The sequence below is a fragment of the Ambystoma mexicanum genome, chromosome 9, assembly GCF_040938575.1.
Source record: "Ambystoma mexicanum isolate Mex_15411 chromosome 9, UKY_AmexF1_1, whole genome shotgun sequence".
Classification (NCBI taxonomy): Eukaryota; Metazoa; Chordata; class Amphibia; order Caudata; family Ambystomatidae; genus Ambystoma; species Ambystoma mexicanum.
The window spans coordinates 1,183,167,837-1,183,186,843 of record NC_090931.1 but is presented as its reverse complement, the minus strand read 5'-3'; positions in this window follow the sequence as shown (position 1 = coordinate 1,183,186,843).

The window sequence follows — 19,007 nt, the reverse complement described above, 5'->3', positions numbered from 1 at the left end:
ATATTATTGATTACCTTTTACCAATTGGATTTAATCATTTTTATAGTGTTTTTATGTATATTTAATAAAACGAAATGTATATGTTTAGCTAAAAACGGTGTTTTGCAGGTTATTGTTGTGGATACCTTGTCCTACCTTGCTGTTTGGTATAGTTCTCTTTAAGTACTCCCGGTATTGCAAGGTAGGCATACCACCAGTCAAATGTGTGGTTCTCGGGGGTTCCCCCTTATATATTAATGTGCATGCACCAGGAAATAGAATATATTTGGTAAGGGATGTTCCAAAAAATAACAAAATGGATATGTCATGGACTGTTCATTGCCTAGTCCAAGCCAAAATCATAATTAATGCAGGAGACAACTCCTATAGTTTTTAGTTGTTAGTCTTCTTTTAAAGGCAAACATTATCTCTTGTTGTTTGGAACTGAGACTTCGTTCAACAATGTTGTTGGAAGCGTTTGTAAGCCCAGATATTGCCTTCAATTCCTTTCTAGTGATAAAGGTGTCGGGATGCCCCCTTTTGTTTTGGCAGTGCAGTTTTCAGCCACCTGTGGACTGACAGGAAATTTGGGTTGCAAGATCTGACATATGGGCTGACACTGCCATGACACCTGGGTATCCTTTTCATTCCTATTGCTCTCTCCCATTGTCATGTGCTTCTTCCCCCTACCCCAGGCCACTGTTTCCCATAATTTCTAATTAATACATGCACAATCTGAGGTCACACGTCAGTGCTCAGAAATCGCTTGTGATACATATGGGTCTGCCATATCATCATTGCGGAATATGAGGTTTCACACACACCTATTGTGATGGGTCACCATTTGAGAAGGGTGTAGGAGCCCTGTTTTAATTATTGCTCAGCGTCCCCTTCCATAAGCACTGTGTCAAAAGAATAGTGTGTGCATTTGCCCTTCTGTATCAACACCCTGATTTGCAGCCAGTGGTACAGAGCGGGTTAAGAGGTCACAGGGTTCCATGTGGCAGCTGCAGTGACTTCCAAGTCTCTGAAGTGCAGGGGATGCATTGAAGATGTGCCCATCTGATTATGGGTCTACCTCCTGGTGACAGAATAATCTTTAAAAATAAGACATATATGGATAGGATATGGTGGATGTTATTCTCTTCATTATTACACGCACATCCAATTTGATATCACAATATCTCAGCTACTGTGAATCAGCTCATCTGTGCAAGGTGCTGTGTATTTTGGCCAGATGGGCTGAGTCTGCCAAATGACAGAACAGGAACTTAAATGATCATGCCTCTTGTTGTTTGATCTCTGTGTTAGAGTATGTAGTGCCCTCTGCCAGAGAAAGCCACCCACCAGGCAACCGTCCGGGCCACAGTTATCAAAAGAGCACACACATTCAAAGGGATTAACCTTACACCGGGGTGCTGCATTTCTAAAGCCTTTGTTCCCAGTGAGAAGGGAAGGGGTCTGGTTTAGAGTAGAACTATGTTTGTGAACGAGAATTCCCACCATTTTGTTTCTATCTGCCTCTATCTCCCCTTGCTGTCCCCTCTACTTCCTGCAACACAAATTACTTTGGGTGTGATGTCAGAAGGGCAAGGACCACTCATTTCAAGAGCAGGGATTGAATCACTAAGGCGGGCTAGCTTTTGTCCAATCATCTGTGGACCTTTACCTTTAATAGAAGGGATCCCCCACCATTAATTTGATTCATCCTGGAACAACACCTGAGAAGGATTCATTGGACCTCTTTTGTGAGATTTGTACTTTCGATAGCCCTCAACCCCTGATATGAGAGAAGTCGCAGTCCAAGGCAGAGGAGTACCTTGTCCCATACCCACTCCCAGGGCACTCTGGGGGTAACATTTTGCTATGGACGAGGACCTACTATTCTCCACCACAATCTCCCAGTGCTGGGAGAGCAAACCTCTTTTTGTGCTTAATAATTTGCCTAGGACCCCTCTATTCATACTCACAGTGCTACATATATTCTTTTATCTGTTGTATATTCACTGTTCATTTCTCATAGATTAGTTTTTTGTAGTGTTTCTCTATTTCTGTTTAGTTATTTTGCAAATGGTGTTTTTTATTAAAGTATATCTATTTTTTTAAAAAAAAATTGATTGCACACTCACTTTATTTTCAACATTTATGCTTTGATGCTTGGGTGGCTGCTAAATCACATTCACACCCCTCTAAAGAACATAATATTCCCTGTGACCACATTACTACAAAAGGTGAATGAGGTATATCTCCGAACTGTGCTTATTTACCTTTATGATTGTGCTTGCTCTAGGTTTGTAGCAGTGTGAGGGCTGAGTGGGCATTTTAGCCCCTACTCATCCTTGTACTTCTGCACGGCAGAGTCCGATGCATCATATTATTGTGTTCCAAAATGTTGGCATCTAACTGGTGGTATCTAACTGTTGCCTGTAGCTCTGTGATGGTAACTGGGTGTGTCAACTGTGGGCTGTGTAGGGTTGATATGCAATTGTGTACACTTAATCACGTTTAGCAAGCAGTGTCACATGCATATCATTTTTGCAGCAGATGTTCCTGATCTGCTGACCTGTGTATTTCAGGATGTTATTGTTTTAACATTAATAACATACCTCTTTTCATCACTGACACCATTTCACAGATGTTAGACTGAGCCTATTGAGCTGAGGGGCTCAAGAGTAAAAATTAACAACCACAGGTTTTCTGACAAACAAAATCCGACCAAATACCAATGCCAATGATGGGGCAGTCAATGCTGTATGTTCAGCATATCTAAATGTACGGGGGATTGTTGATGCACAGTTTTGTGATGAACCTGTGATACCTCACACCAAACGCCGAGTGTATTGCTGCACATTACATGTGTGATCGAGTAACCACAAATATAACTTCAACATAATAACTGCATATTTAATGCCTATGTTGGTCACATGTGAAGCATCACGTCTACACTGACCATGGTTATTGGGTATTGTAAGGATATTTGGCGTGTTACAGTACAGAGTACAGTAATACTGCACAAGTAGCACATTTTTTTTTTTGCAGCACCACCACAAGGGTGCGGTGCATTGCTATATGGGTTACCAGATTAACAAGGAAAGACAGGCTATTCAGTCAAAAACGATTTTAACATATAAGATGCAAATCTATTTTTACAGTTAAAAGCACACGTGCTCATTTAAAAATGCACACTATTTTTCACCTGAAATGCCTATATTGCTAGAGACACATTTGAAAATTAACAGCTAACCTATTAACAATTAACCTGACTAATAAAACCTTATTTAACATAACCCACTAATAAAATGTGTTCTCCACTGCAGAATTAGGCATACTCTGAAAACCATTTAAATGCGTGTGCAGATTTTTTTCTTCTCTTCTCTGCCTGATTCTCCGTGTTTTTGTGCACAGTAACTGCAGGAAGAAGGAAGTCAGATTTGCAACAATTGCAAATGTATAAGCGAAGCTATTGTTGAAGAGTAGGAGGATGAGAGATGATGGATTTCATTGGGACACGTCATACAGAGGGCTGAGAGGAAAGTTTTAGTGGGCAGTATCAGGGAAAAAGACAGGCAGACATCTTTCTGCACTATTGGGGAGAAGACCTGGCTGTGGGGCTCCTGACTGAATGCAGATTCCTGTGTCCTGCTGCAGTCGAGATTGGGGAGAGCTGAAAGAAGGACCTTTCCACTGGCTGAGGCATTCCTATCTGCAAAAGCTGAGAATTCCAGGCAATGACCCCGGTTTGAGAAGGCAAGCGTTCCTTTTTGCTGGAGTTAATCCAAGAGAGCCACATTCACAAAGAGAACAACTAAAAAGATAAGGTAATGAGAAGTGTGGGAGCTGAGTGTGTACGGTAATATGCAGTCAGTGTAGGATTCCTGTGCGTGTCTTAATCAAGTGCTAATGTTGCAATTTGAGTTCTGTTCTCCGCCACTATCTTTGCAGAGTGTCACAGACAATGCTTTGACTGTACCATTTTATTTCTGTAAAGAATGAGATCGTTTTTAAATACAACTTTTATAATACAGAAAAATATTTGAAAACAGACGGGTGATGTTTATTGTTTACCATTACAATGCTGATGATGTGGGGAGATTTTTAAACAGTGCAATGGTCATTTTAAGACAGATGTGTGCATGTCAAAATCAGTATGAATAATTGTGAGTGACTGTAGCATAGCTTGTTGGAGGTACATGAGCCAACGGGAAGAGAGACTCTCTGAACATAGCTCCCTACCGTACATAAGGTAGTGGAAATTACCACAAGACTACCACATATAGCTCTCTGTCGTAAATAAGTCAGTGAGTTCGCCCATGGTGGCACACCAACACTATCACTGGAAAATGTGGTATTCCTAGAATGCAGGTCTGAGGTCTCTCTAGTGATCACACGAAAAATCTAAGCAAAGATAAGGGATTCTGGACATTGGGGCCACAAATAAAACAAGGGAATTATGCTCACCAAAATACCACCAACCACGTATACCAAATATGCAGGTCTGGGTGCTGAAATAATGCATGTCCATTGTATTATTGTTGCACATGGCCAAATCTGAATACAAAGAGTGATTATTGCTAAGTTATTTTTCGGCGGTAATAAAATACCGTCAGGCCCCAAATCTCCACAAAATACCCTACATATTTATGGTGCGTTGGCCGGGAAAGTGATCATAGAGTACCTACTGGGCATGGCAAGTGTGTCTCACACTGCCATTTGCACATTAAAGGGAACCCATTTTATAATAGCAGTGTGCCACTAAAATCGAATTTCAGAATGTCACAAAGGGAAACCACATTCTCAGATCTAGTGCAATATTTAGAGGCAAAGTTATTTGCACATTGGAATTGGTCTTCGAATAGCACGTTAGAATGGAGTAACCGCATTCAGGGTGAGGTGCAGAAAGAAAAACTAGACAATATTTTTGCAGAAGGCAGCATAATCCAGGTCTGCCTTACAAGATTATTGAATGCAGCCGATAAAAGTGCAGAGAAAGACTGTTTAATACGGCTATGCGGCAAAATATGGTTTATTTTATACAAATCCCTGCGAATGCAAGAGAATGATACTCAGCTAATTAACAGGTTAAAGACTGAATTAGAGGGGGCAAGTAAAAATCAGGAAATGTTGAGAGCAGAATTGGATGTATGCCAAAAAGACATGCAATTAAAATGCAGAGACTTTGATACTCAGTTATCCAAAAGCAAGAAACAATTTGAAGATAGTGAGCAAGAATTGACACACTTAAAAGCCTTAGTGGATCACATTAGGCAGGATAAAGATGAGGTTGTTTCAGAAATGCAGATTTTACAAAAAGAACATTGTGAAAAAGAAGGTGATCTCCAGAGTGCAGAACAAGAAATTATTAAAATGATTCAAGAAAGAGACAAAAGAAATAAAGAGTTCAATGAATGCCAAATGCAAATGTGCGACATGCAGGAGGCGATTAATAAAATGAGCGATGAAAATAATTATTTGCAGAATGAAGCAACCAGACTCCTTAAAAAGTGTAAGGACTTAGAACAGCAAATGTGCATTCCCAGGTCCCAAGAGAGGCGGCAGGGTACCACATTCAATGGAGTGGAGGTGAATTCTAGCTCTGCCCAAAGAGCTAGTGCCCCAGTGACTGGGCCGGTGACTGAACTTGGTTGCAGCGCCCTTGGGGGATTTGATACTCCCATTGGGGGCAGTCACCAATCTCATACACCTGAAAACAGGATTGACTCACAAAATAGTGCAATTCCATGCATTGCAACAAGTAGCCCCATAAAAATAATGAAATCCATTAAAGCCCTGATCAAACCATTTAAAAAGGGAGGTGAATGCTGCATTGAGGATCACTTAGAAGCGGTGCATGACATTTTTAAAGCACTCCAGATACCTAGGGAACAGTACAGACAATATTTTCATTTAACTTTAGATGCCCCGACGGCCAGCATCATAAGGGGATTAAATGAACAGCAGAATATGACATGGCTGGAGTTTGAAAAAGAAATTAGGCGTCATTTTTCTCCTTTTCAGTCATTGCAGGAGGCAAAGAAAGTCGCGTACACAATTACTGCTGGACCTAATACATCCCCTCGCCAATTTTTACAAGACTTAAAAAGAGCATTCTCTCGCTTTGATGTATCTTTTGACTCAAATTCCAATGAGTTTAAAACCGCATACTTCTATGGGCTACAGAAAGACATCATATCCCAATTGGTCCGTGAATTTGACCGTGACAAGTCCCTTGAATGGATTGTACATCAAAGCACAAAGCTATATGAGGTACTCTATTGTCAGGGTAGAGAAAGTGATAAAATGAAAGATACCAGGCCTAAATCTAAAGAACCCTCAGCCACAGTAATGGAAATCAGGTCAGCCAAAATGTCCCTTGAGTCTGCTCAAAGCCAAGGTAAAAATAATGTGACACCTGAACAAAGGGGTAATCAACAAAGATCGCCATTTCCTGTACCAATGTTCCAAACACATGATCCTAGTAATAGAGAGAGCTACATCAGCCCTAGGTACTTAGGGGATAGACCCCGGGTAAGATACCGGTCTGATATGGCAGGTATGAACAATAACCAGAGACAAAATCAAGATCAAAGAAATGATGGTCCCTACCAGTCATTGGGGACACAGAGCAGATTTGATCCCAGCACCATGATATATGGTAATCAGGATAGGCCCCGATATGTGGATCGATTTACTGATAATGGAAATCAACATAGGGGCCAGTACCCACAATCTGCGAGACAGGACATGAGGCAAAACGTGAACTACAGTCCACGCCAGTACGATGATTCCCCACCAAGGGACTATAATCAAAGGATGGGTGCAACCCGCTCCCCTCCACAAATGAATCAAGAGTTCAGAAACCATCCCAACCGGTATCAATCACCTGAGAGGTATCAGAATAGATCCAATCAGGGGGAAAACAACCAATATCGACCTAGGCCACAGAAAGAGGATCCTAGAGAGATGGAAAGGTTCCAGTGCCTTGAGGCCCAAGTGAAAATGTTAGCTGAGCAAATAGGAAAGCTCTATACAGCGCAAAAACAACCTTCCAAAGAGGGGGCTGATGGCCATAGCAATGACCGGGGGGCTTCCGAAAAGTGACTAAGTACTCATGATAACTGCAGTGCCAAAATGACAGATTGCTCTGATATAATTTTGCATAACGACTCTGAGATGCCTAATGGATTAAAAATGAAAGTACCAGTAAATGAAATTGTGACAGAAAGTGCAAATACTTCTAAAAAAGAGGTACGGTTTAACTTAGAGCTAAATAAAACAGTAAAGATTTGCACAAATGAAAAAGAAACATTAGGAATTCCAAAAGAACAAAGGAACAGATTTAAGAAAAATGACTCATGCATGGGGAATACCAGTGAACAGGGAGTAAGTGGGGATGCCATAGCTCCTTCCCTGGGCAAGCAAAACAATGACCAAACACAGACAGAAAAAGGAAATACTCACAAGGAGGGTACAAGTCAATCACCTGAAGAATTCTTTGAGCCACATATTTTTGAAGAGGCTGAAAGGGCTGGTATTACACTAAATGATCACAAATGCACAGAATTAAAAAATGACAAATTGCTGAATGATGTTGTTACACATGTTCAGTTGGAAGGTTGTAATGTGGTCTCTGATGTTACCCAGATGGATGGGCGAACAGTGGCCACACTCCAAAAAACTTCTGATCATGGAGAAATGAATAAAATATCTCGCACAGAAATGGGTAAAAAGGAGGGAAAAATGTCTTTTCATTTACCAATGTGCTTAGCCAAAAGTGAAAAAGACCTGAGAAAGGTGAGCCCTGAAATCAGTAAGAATTCACATTTCTTATGTGTATTAGAGGAAGTTGAGGACAGATATTATGCACCCATCACTGTAGAAGAAAAATGCCACACCTTCGCTATGATTGACACTGGCGCACAGGCCACAATTATGTCCAAGGAGCTGGTAAAGAGTATCAATGAAGGGAGGCCTCCACAGAGTCAGATCACAGTGAAGGCAAACCAAGGCCCAGTGCATAACTTTAATGGGGAGGAGGTGCCCATCATAGGTGTAACTGAGGTTGACATAAAAATAGGAAAGCACAGAATGAAACAAGAGGTATTGATCACATCTATTTGTGAAATTCCATTTCTGATGGGGACAGATTGCCTGAAAAGATTGTCTCCTCTCATAGATGGGGTGAATGGAGTGCTGTGGTCCTTAACCAAAAAACCATTGAGGCCTAAGAAACTAAAATCACAAAACAGCAATATAAATGAATGTCACACCGTTGCCAAAACAAATGATGCCGTGGAGGTATATCTCCAGAATAGCTGCATACCTAGTGTCACTGTTATATTAATGTGTCAAGACAAAGATCAGAGCGACAATGAAAAACTACCTGTACAAATATACTTGGACCCAAGGAAAGATTGGCAGACTGCTATAGATGAGCACACATTACGTTTCTATTTAAAAGAGAATACATGCAAACAGAATATTGTTCCTAAAACAGATTCAGAAAAACACATTACCACTCTGGCAGAAATACACATGGAAGATGAGCAACCATGGGTTCACGTTGGTATAAATGATTATCTTAAAACAATAAAAGCCACTTTAGCGCTTGAACATGAAAGGAGTTTCATTAATGAGAAATTGTTGCAAAAAATTATGGAGAGGGAAGAAATCCCGAAATTTAGGATTAAAAACCAATATGTTTCTGGGTTGGACAGTCCAGACTTTGAAAACCGAATTACAGGCAGATGCATGCTTAAAATTAGCATTGGGCAGAAAACAATTTACCATAATGTATGGATAGTGAATGGAGCACAAAATGAATTTTACATGGGCAATGACATCATGCACAGAATGTGTATGGTGTTAGATTTCCTTAATCAAAAAATATGGTCACGCCTAGGTGGGCCGGCACCTGAATTTGAAGACAAAAGAAGGGCTTATCATTGTGCACAACTGGTTCCTTATGCCATCGAATTACAAATAAGGAAAGATACTATTATTCCTGCATTTACAAAACAGTTTGCAATAACACTGAAATGCAAAAATGGGCAGCAGATGAAAGGCTCTGATGCATTTGTATGCCTGAATGAATCCATAAAACAGCAAGGCCTGGATTATGAATACATTCCATTGGTAGACATTGGTGAGGGATCTGTAAAAATCATGGTAAATAATAAAGGTTGTCAGGATATTCATTTAGAGGAAAACTCCCCATTAGGAATGGCCATACAAAAATCACATTATACGGCAGATTTAAATAACATGGTGATTGGGAATATTCCTGAAAAATATGTAGATGCCAAGGGCGAGTTGCCAGAACACCTGGACTCTCAGCCCAAAGGAATATTTAAAATTCATTCTGTGTATCCTTATGATTCAAATGAGACAGTGTGCTGCCATCAGGAGGATTGCATAATATTTAATTTAAATGAAAATGAAACAGGAAATCAGCCCATTGAAGTGGAAGCTGATATGCCAAAATATTTAAAAGTGGCAGCTCTACAAAAAGACACAGCCACACAGTTAGAGGAAAGCGGTGAGATTCCTTTACCAGAAGAGTTTCCAGAATTTTCCAGAATGGTAGAAGAGCAGATCTCCTTAGCGGATGCATGTGACAGCGATGAGGATCGACACAATCTGAGGGAAATATTTATGGAGTTTAAGGATGTATTTGCAAAAGATGCTTATGATTGTGGTTTAACTGATTTACATGTGGCCACACTACCAGAAGGTTGTAGCAGAAATCCAGTGTTTGTACGCCAGTATAGACTACCGCTGGCATGTTTAGAATCATTGGCAGAGATTATTAAAAATTTGGAATCACGGGGAATAATCAGGCCCATTCATAGCACATCCAATACGCCTATTTTAGGTGTGTTAAAGCCAAATGGTCAATGGCGGCTGTGTGCAGACTTAAGAGAGTTAAATAAAAGAGTACCAGTATCTAGATGGCCACTACCATTCATTGATCAGGGCCTAGCTCAGATACATGGTTCAAATGTATTTACCACGTTAGATCTCACCTCTGGATATTGGTGTGTGCCATTGGCAGAGGAGATACAACACTTATTTTCCTTTACATTTGACAGGACTCAATATGCCTGGCTTAGAGCTCCGTTCGGGTACATCAATAGTGGGAGTGAATTTGGCATATTTTTGAGAAAGGCCATGCCGGATGCAGCGGAAAGAGGAACAATAGTTTATGTGGATGATGTCCTGATAAAAAATGAAAACCTTAAAAGCCATTTTGATGAAATAAGACATGTGCTTGGCCAATTGCAGAAAGCAGGCGCCAAAGTATCTTTGCAAAAAGCACAATGGTGCAAGAAAAAAGTGAACTTTCTAGGGCATGAAGTGACTGAACATGGGCTAAATCCACAAAGGAAGAAAATAGAGGCCATACAAAGATTAAAAGATCCTAAAAATGTGAAAGGAGTAAAAAGTTTATTAGGGATGACAGGCTATAACAGAAAGTTCATTGAGAATTATGCAGAAATCACTCAACCATTGACTAAACTGCTTAAACTAAATACTCCCTGGAGATGGGAAAGAGAGCAGTCTGATGCAGTGGCTAGATTGAAGGAATGTCTTGTAAAGGCACCATGTTTAGCATACCCCATAAAGGACAGGGATTTCTTTATAGAAATAGGCTTTTCTGAACATTGTATGTCAGCAGTGTTATCACAAAAACACGATTTGAATCACAAAACCATTGCATATGCAAGTAAGGCATTTTCCCAAGTTGAAATGAAATTTAATGAATGTGAGAAGGCCCTATTAACCACTGTGTGGGCGCTACAACATTTTCGCCCCATTGTTCAGGGAGAAAAGGTGATTATTGAAACAAATCATCAACCTTTGCAATTTTTAGAGAGTAAAAGAATTAGATCAGGCAATCTAGCGCAATCCAGAATCACTTCGTGGACGCTGGCATTACAAGGTTTTCCCGTAGAAGTAAGATATGGACAAAATAAAAAGAGCCCAATTGCTCAAGGGTTAGCTGACTTACATGACTGTGCAGCTGAACAAATACCAAATAAAATGGAATTGGAAGCTAGTTTACAGGAATTTGAACAATCACCACACAAAGCTTTTGATGAAAAAACATGCAAGGATTTGCCAACTGTATATGTGGATGGTTGTGCTTTTCACATTGAAAATGACAGTAATAAACAATTAGTGGCAGGAATAGGAAATGTCTGGTTGAAATGTGAAGGCGTTCCTAGTATAGGGATGAGGATTGGAGATAGGAGCAGTCAGGTGGCGGAATTGGCAGCCATCTATAAAGCAATTGCTACTGCAGTTGATAAAAAGTTCAGTGAAATTGTCCTGGTGACTGATTCTGACTATGCACGGAATAGCTTTGTGGAGTATTTGCCTGGTTGGAAAGCAAGAGGCATGGTTACATACAACAAAAAGCCACTTAAACATGGAAAAATGATACAAGCCATAGACAAATTGGTGTCAGAAAATAATTTAACAATATACTGGAGAAAAATTTGTGGGCATTTAAAAACACCAGGAGAGGATAAGGAGGGAAATGATAAGGCAGACCATCTGGCTAAGATTGGGGCTGTGATGGGAGAATTGCTACATATTGATTACTTAATGGGTGAAATACAAATTGATGCAGTGACACGTTCTAAAGCACCAAAGGAGATAGATCAACCGGTGGTGCAGTGGAGTCATGACACGCCAGACCAAGATTTGATTGAGGCACAAAAGAATGATCAAATTTTGGGAATCTATTATAATCATTTGATAGATCCTGAACAAAATCCTTTAACAGAAAATGATTGTATGGGAAAAGAAGAGTTGAGGGTGTTATTAAAGAACAAAACACGAATTAGATTACAGGATGGACTCATGATTAGAGAGTCCATAACAGGGCAAATACAGTGGGTAGTACCCCTTTCATTCAGAGGACTAATGCTACACCATGCACACGATGCCATAACTGCAGGCCATAGAGGTTCACAAAAAACATTAGAAATACTAAAAGATTATGCTTACTGGCCACATATGTCCCAAGATGTGGAATTATATACTAGAGGATGTCTAGTATGCGCCCAATTTAAACCTGCTTCACCAATGCATAGAGCACCATTGATGAAAAGAGGCCTAACTCTCCCATGGTCAGATTTGCAAATAGACTATGTAGGTCCTTTAAAAAGGTCGAGCAGGGGACACCGTTATATTTTGAGTGTGGTATGTTTGATGTCGAAGTGGATTGAGTGCATTCCTGCACCAGATTGTAGTGCGCAAACAGCAGCCACATTGCTGGTGAACCATGTGTTCTCAAGGTTTGGGTTGCCACAAAGAATTGAGTCAGACAGAGGAAGTCATTTCACAAGTACTCTAATGAGTAAGGCATGGCAAATACTAGGTGTGAAAAGGAAACTACATATCGCATATCGGGCGGCGTCTTCAGGTACAGTTGAAAGAAGCAATAGGTCTGTTGTGGATATTTTAAAGAAATTTGTGGATGAAGCAGGTTCCAGCTGGGATTTACGTTTACCATTGGTTCTGATGGCAATCAGGTCGACTCCTGCCAAAGCAACAGGTGTTAGCCCCCATGAGGTCTTGACAGGTAGGAAAATGGTGTTACCACAACACCTACTATACAGAACACATGAGCAAACTCTAGTGAGTGCATCCACGGTTCATGAATATATTGATGAACTGAGGAGGCATTTGCAACATGCATTTGCTTTTGTGCAGAGAAATCTGGAAAGGGCTGCTGACAGTGCTAAGTCATATTATGACAAAAAGACATCAGTAAAGGAATACAATGTAGGGGATCAGGTGTACAAGTTTCATTTTGGAAAAAGTAAACAGAAAAATTCTAAATTTCTAGCAGCCTGGCAGGGGCCATTTCGAATTATAGATAAGGTTTCTCCTGTAGTGTATAAAATTTTGAAAAATGAAGGTGAAACAGCAATAGAGCAGTTTGTCCATGTAAATCAAATCAAACCATGCCATCCCAGACATGAGATCAGGCGGCTTGAGCATGTAGAAACAGATAAAATCACTTGAACACAAAAAGAGAAAATAAATGGGTACAATCAGGAGGCAGTGACAAAGAAGTTAAAAAGTTGATTGTTATGATGGCACATAAACACTGTAGTATATGTAAAATATAATATAAAATAAATATAAATAAATAAATAAATAAATAAATGCACATATAATGGAAGCTCATGGTTGGTGTGCAGAGAGAAAGTGTATTAAATATTGAATACTGTTTTATATGTGTTTGTTTTCTTTTAACTTGTGTTTAATTTCAGAAGAAAGAAAAAAATATATATATATTTTTACCAAGCATGTTTTATTTTTGGCAAAAGGATGAAGTTAGTATTGTGCTATGTACTTAATCTGTTTATTTTCTATTTTGATTTAGACAATTAACATTATTTGGTCGGAGGTTCCGGGATCAGAGGCCACGGGAGACGATGGAGTCCTGGAGTCCCCTGGATGAAGACCAAAAGATGCCTGCCTCCAGGTGGAGGTGAAGACAAAATAACCGGAATGCCAAAAGAGATGACTACTGTGGATTCAAGATTGCCAAGATGAAAGAGTACTCGAATGGACCGAATAACATCGCTGGTCGGGACATACCAAAAGAGACAAAACAAAAGTTCTGGCATATGAAGTTCCACGTATTTATTATTTTAATTATTTATTTTAACTTGTTATATTACTTATTTGTTTTAGTTAGTTGTTTTATTTCATTGTTTTTAATTGACTTGGAAAATTTAAACTTAAAGTAATGCCACTTCCACTGAGAAGGCAAATGTGGAACATTTTATGAACTGATGGACTCAGATGAAATGTTGATTGCAAATTTTCATTGATGCACATGAATATTCATTTTGTTGGATTGCTATATTGTAAAAAAAATAGAACAAGTTGTTTTTAGGAATTGGCTTGGATTATAGCCAAGTTCTAAAAACAAAAGGAGGGTATATGTAAGGATATTTGGCGTGTTACAGTACAGAGTACAGTAATACTGCACAAGTAGCACATTTTTTTTTTTGCAGCACCACCACAAGGGTGCGGTGCATTGCTATATGGGTTACCAGATTAACAAGGAAAGACAGGCTATTCAGTCAAAAACGATTTTAACATATAAGATGCAAATCTATTTTTACAGTTAAAAGCACACGTGCTCATTTAAAAATGCACACTATTTTTCACCTGAAATGCCTATATTGCTAGAGACACATTTGAAAATTAACAGCTAACCTATTAACAATTAACCTGACTAATAAAACCTTATTTAACATAACCCACTAATAAAATGTGTTCTCCACTGCAGAATTAGGCATACTCTGAAAACCATTTAAATGCGTGTGCAGATTTTTTTCTTCTCTTCTCTGCCTGATTCTCCGTGTTTTTGTGCACAGTAACTGCAGGAAGAAGGAAGTCAGATTTGCAACAATTGCAAATGTATAAGCGAAGCTATTGTTGAAGAGTAGGAGGATGAGAGATGATGGATTTCATTGGGACACGTCATACAGAGGGCTGAGAGGAAAGTTTTAGTGGGCAGTATCAGGGAAAAAGACAGGCAGACATCTTTCTGCACTATTGGGGAGAAGACCTGGCTGTGGGGCTCCTGACTGAATGCAGATTCCTGTGTCCTGCTGCAGTCGAGATTGGGGAGAGCTGAAAGAAGGACCTTTCCACTGGCTGAGGCATTCCTATCTGCAAAAGCTGAGAATTCCAGGCAATGACCCCGGTTTGAGAAGGCAAGCGTTCCTTTTTGCTGGAGTTAATCCAAGAGAGCCACATTCACAAAGAGAACAACTAAAAAGATAAGGTAATGAGAAGTGTGGGAGCTGAGTGTGTACGGTAATATGCAGTCAGTGTAGGATTCCTGTGCGTGTCTTAATCAAGTGCTAATGTTGCAATTTGAGTTCTGTTCTCCGCCACTATCTTTGCAGAGTGTCACAGACAATGCTTTGACTGTACCATTTTATTTCTGTAAAGAATGAGATCGTTTTTAAATACAACTTTTATAATACAGAAAAATATTTGAAAACAGACGGGTGATGTTTATTGTTTACCATTACAATGCTGATGATGTGGGGAGATTTTTAAACAGTGCAATGGTCATTTTAAGACAGATGTGTGCATGTCAAAATCAGTATGAATAATTGTGAGTGACTGTAGCATAGCTTGTTGGAGGTACATGAGCCAACGGGAAGAGAGACTCTCTGAACATAGCTCCCTACCGTACATAAGGTAGTGGAAATTACCACAAGACTACCACATATAGCTCTCTGTCGTAAATAAGTCAGTGAGTTCGCCCATGGTGGCACACCAACACTATCACTGGAAAATGTGGTATTCCTAGAATGCAGGTCTGAGGTCTCTCTAGTGATCACACGAAAAATCTAAGCAAAGATAAGGGATTCTGGACATTGGGGCCACAAATAAAACAAGGGAATTATGCTCACCAAAATACCACCAACCACGTATACCAAATATGCAGGTCTGGGTGCTGAAATAATGCATGTCCATTGTATTATTGTTGCACATGGCCAAATCTGAATACAAAGAGTGATTATTGCTAAGTTATTTTTCGGCGGTAATAAAATACCGTCAGGCCCCAAATCTCCACAAAATACCCTACATAGCAATGACCCCGGTTTGAGAAGGCAAGCGTTCCTTTTTGCTGGAGTTAATCCAAGAGAGCCACATTCACAAAGAGAACAACTAAAAAGATAAGGTAATGAGAAGTGTGGGAGCTGAGTGTGTACGGTAATATGCAGTCAGTGTAGGATTCCTGTGCGTGTCTTAATCAAGTGCTAATGTTGCAATTTGAGTTCTGTTCTCCGCCACTATCTTTGCAGATTGTCACAGACAATGCTTTGACTGTACCATTTTATTTCTGTAAAGAATGAGATCGTTTTTAAATACAACTTTTATAATACAGAAAAATATTTGAAAACAGACGGGTGATGTTTATTGTTTACCATTACAATGCTGATGATGTGGGGAGATTTTTAAACAGTGCAATGGTCATTTTAAGACAGATGTGTGCATGTCAAAATCAGTATGAATAATTGTGAGTGACTGTAGCATAGCTTGTTGGAGGTACATGAGCCAACGGGAAGAGAGACTCTCTGAACATAGCTCCCTACCGTACATAAGGTAGTGGAAATTACCACAAGACTACCACATATAGCTCTCTGTCGTAAATAAGTCAGTGAGTTTGCCCATGGTGGCACACCAACACTATCACTGGAAAATGTGGTATTCCTAGAATGCAGGTCTGAGGTCTCTCTAGTGATCACACGAAAAATCTAAGCAAAGATAAGGGATTCTGGACATTGGGGCCACAAATAAAACAAGGGAATTATGCTCACCAAAATACCACCAACCACGTATACCAAATATGCAGGTCTGGGTGCTGAAATAATGCATGTCCATTGTATTATTGTTGCACATGGCCAAATCTGAATACAAAGAGTGATTATTGCTAAGTTATTTTTCGGCGGTAATAAAATACCGTCAGGCCCCAAATCTCCACAAAATACCCTACAGTATCAGGAGGATAGCTCAGGGGCAACGTGCTTGTGACAATTGCCAGTCCGAAAGCCATGTCACATTGAGATATAACGATATATGCACCTGATTAGGTACTGGAGTGCCTGGCCCTCCTGTGCCATATAACCTATAATGACTGTGGGCCACTGGAATGGCCCAGTCCCCCAGGACATTTCCGGCTAAAACCTATTGGACATGTGGGGGAATGCGAATGCGCGAATTGTGGCTCTTCCACTTTATCAAATGTCCTTAAATAGATTTTTGTGGTAAATGACCCTCTAACACAAAGCCATTGTGAGAACAGCAGGACCAAACGTGTAACTTTCAACACGATGGTACTTGTTCCTTTTAAAGTCTTGAATAGATAGACTTTGAGATGTTTACATCTCCCAGCAACTTGCTGCACGTGTCTTTATTCAAATCTCTGGCATCTCCCTGGAGACGTTCCCTTTTCCATATTCGATGGAGGCAGTTTACATGGCAAATGTTCTGTTACTCCCACTGTTGCACCTGCATTTACATTTAACGAGTAAGCAAACCGTGGATTTGAGGACCAATCTGCACACATGCATATTAATAGCACTTAGTGTTGAAAGGCCTGTTTTCTTGTGTGTGAATTGGGCGCATTGACAAGCATATTTTGTGATGTTTTTCCACCTGCAAAGGGATTTGTAACTGCATACGATTTTGTAAATTGGCTAAATGTGCGTTGTGCTCCGTCAGATTTCAAAGTTGAGGTTGGATAAGAAAAAAAACAATCGATCTCTAAATGCATTATTTGGATTAAATTGGGTAACAATCGTAAATGTTTTAGTTATATTGTCATAGCTATTGTTTAGAATACAATTGAGCCAATATTATCACAATAATTCCAATCATTATTAAGTAAATTTTGAACCCTTGAGATACATATATTTTCACTTCAGGAAAATATAACATAATGAGTTTACATGATGATGGAAGTAAACGCTGTGAACAGACATAGGTATTGCACTTAATATTAATTCTAGATTAAGGTGATGTATTTGCTTTGTCGGAAAGGCTCCCATTGGAGTCTGGGTAATGGGGGATGTCCAAATATATCACTGCCAGAATTTTCACCTGGAGTGGGTGTTTCTTATCGCCACCTACTTTGGTGTCCTAAGTAAATAACAGTTCCTTGTGCTATATAGCACTAGGATGCCTCCATATTCAGGCACGACTTCAGTATGGCTTGGAGCCCCTGCTTCAGAGGGGACACAAGGTATTCCCTGGTGTCATTGAACACTGCAACATCATCTAAGTAGGCACTTCTAAGTCTTCTCTCCCTGGTAGTACCCGGGTTACCCCATAAAAGGTGGAAGGGGCATTTTACTAACCCAAAGGGCTTAACAGTGAATTAATAAATTAAAAATACTTGAGTGAAAAATGCTGACCCCTTCTTTCGTTGATCAATTAGGCCAACATGCCAATATTCTGCTGTGAAGTCAAAGGTACTTACGAACATCCTAATCTGCCAATCTATTTGTCTGCCCTAGGTATATGACAGAATTGATGACAGAATTGGGCGCTCTGTAGTCCTTTTGTAGGTAGTTTTTTGGACAGGTCTGCAGTGTGGGATCATGGACCCTTTGACATTGTTTGTACATAGTTGGACTTGTGTGTATTGTTTTTTTTAATTTTTTCTTTCCCATGGAGTAATGGGTTTCCTTTTTTTATTGATATTTGGAACTGACTGCATTTATTTTGAGGAAGTGCATTTTCATCATTTACTTGCATATTTTTGAATTTCTACTTCATTTGGATTTGCCATTTCGTTTTGGTTCAGTGCACTGCGTTTTTATTTGCATTTTTGATTTTTGTAAGGTGTAGTTTCTGATTTTACAATACATTACATTTGTTTCCAATCACAGTGTTATGTGCTCACATGTGTTTGTTGCATGTGTCATTCGCCACTGGCTCAGGCATGTGTCAGTGCTGTGTAGCTATGTTGTGCATTTATAGGCATGCACACATGTGTGCTTCTGGGTATAGCATGCCATGGGACCATTACTGTGAGGTGGGGCAATGGATGGGTATGGAGTAGAATGGGGGGCAGCGGGTGAAGCCATTTTGGAGGACATTTAATACATGATTTTATGTAATGACTATGGGCTTGGTGGGGACATGAGTCAGGGCCTGCTGGCAGGTTGCCGTCACTGGGGTTAGGGTGGGGTGGGGGCCACATGAGTCGGGGCCTACTGGCAGGTTGCCGTCACTGGGGTGGGGGCCACATGAGTCGGGGCTTGCTGGCAGATTGCTGTCACTGGAGGTGGGGTGGAGGCCACTTGAGTCAGGGCCTGTTGGCAGGTTGTCGTCACTGTGGGTGGGGTGGGGGCCACATGAGTCGGGCCTGCTGGCAAGTTGCCATCACTTGGGGTGGGGGCAACATGAGTCGGGGCCTGCTGGCAGGTTGCCATCACTGGGGGTGGGGGCCACATGAGTTGGGGCCTGCTGGC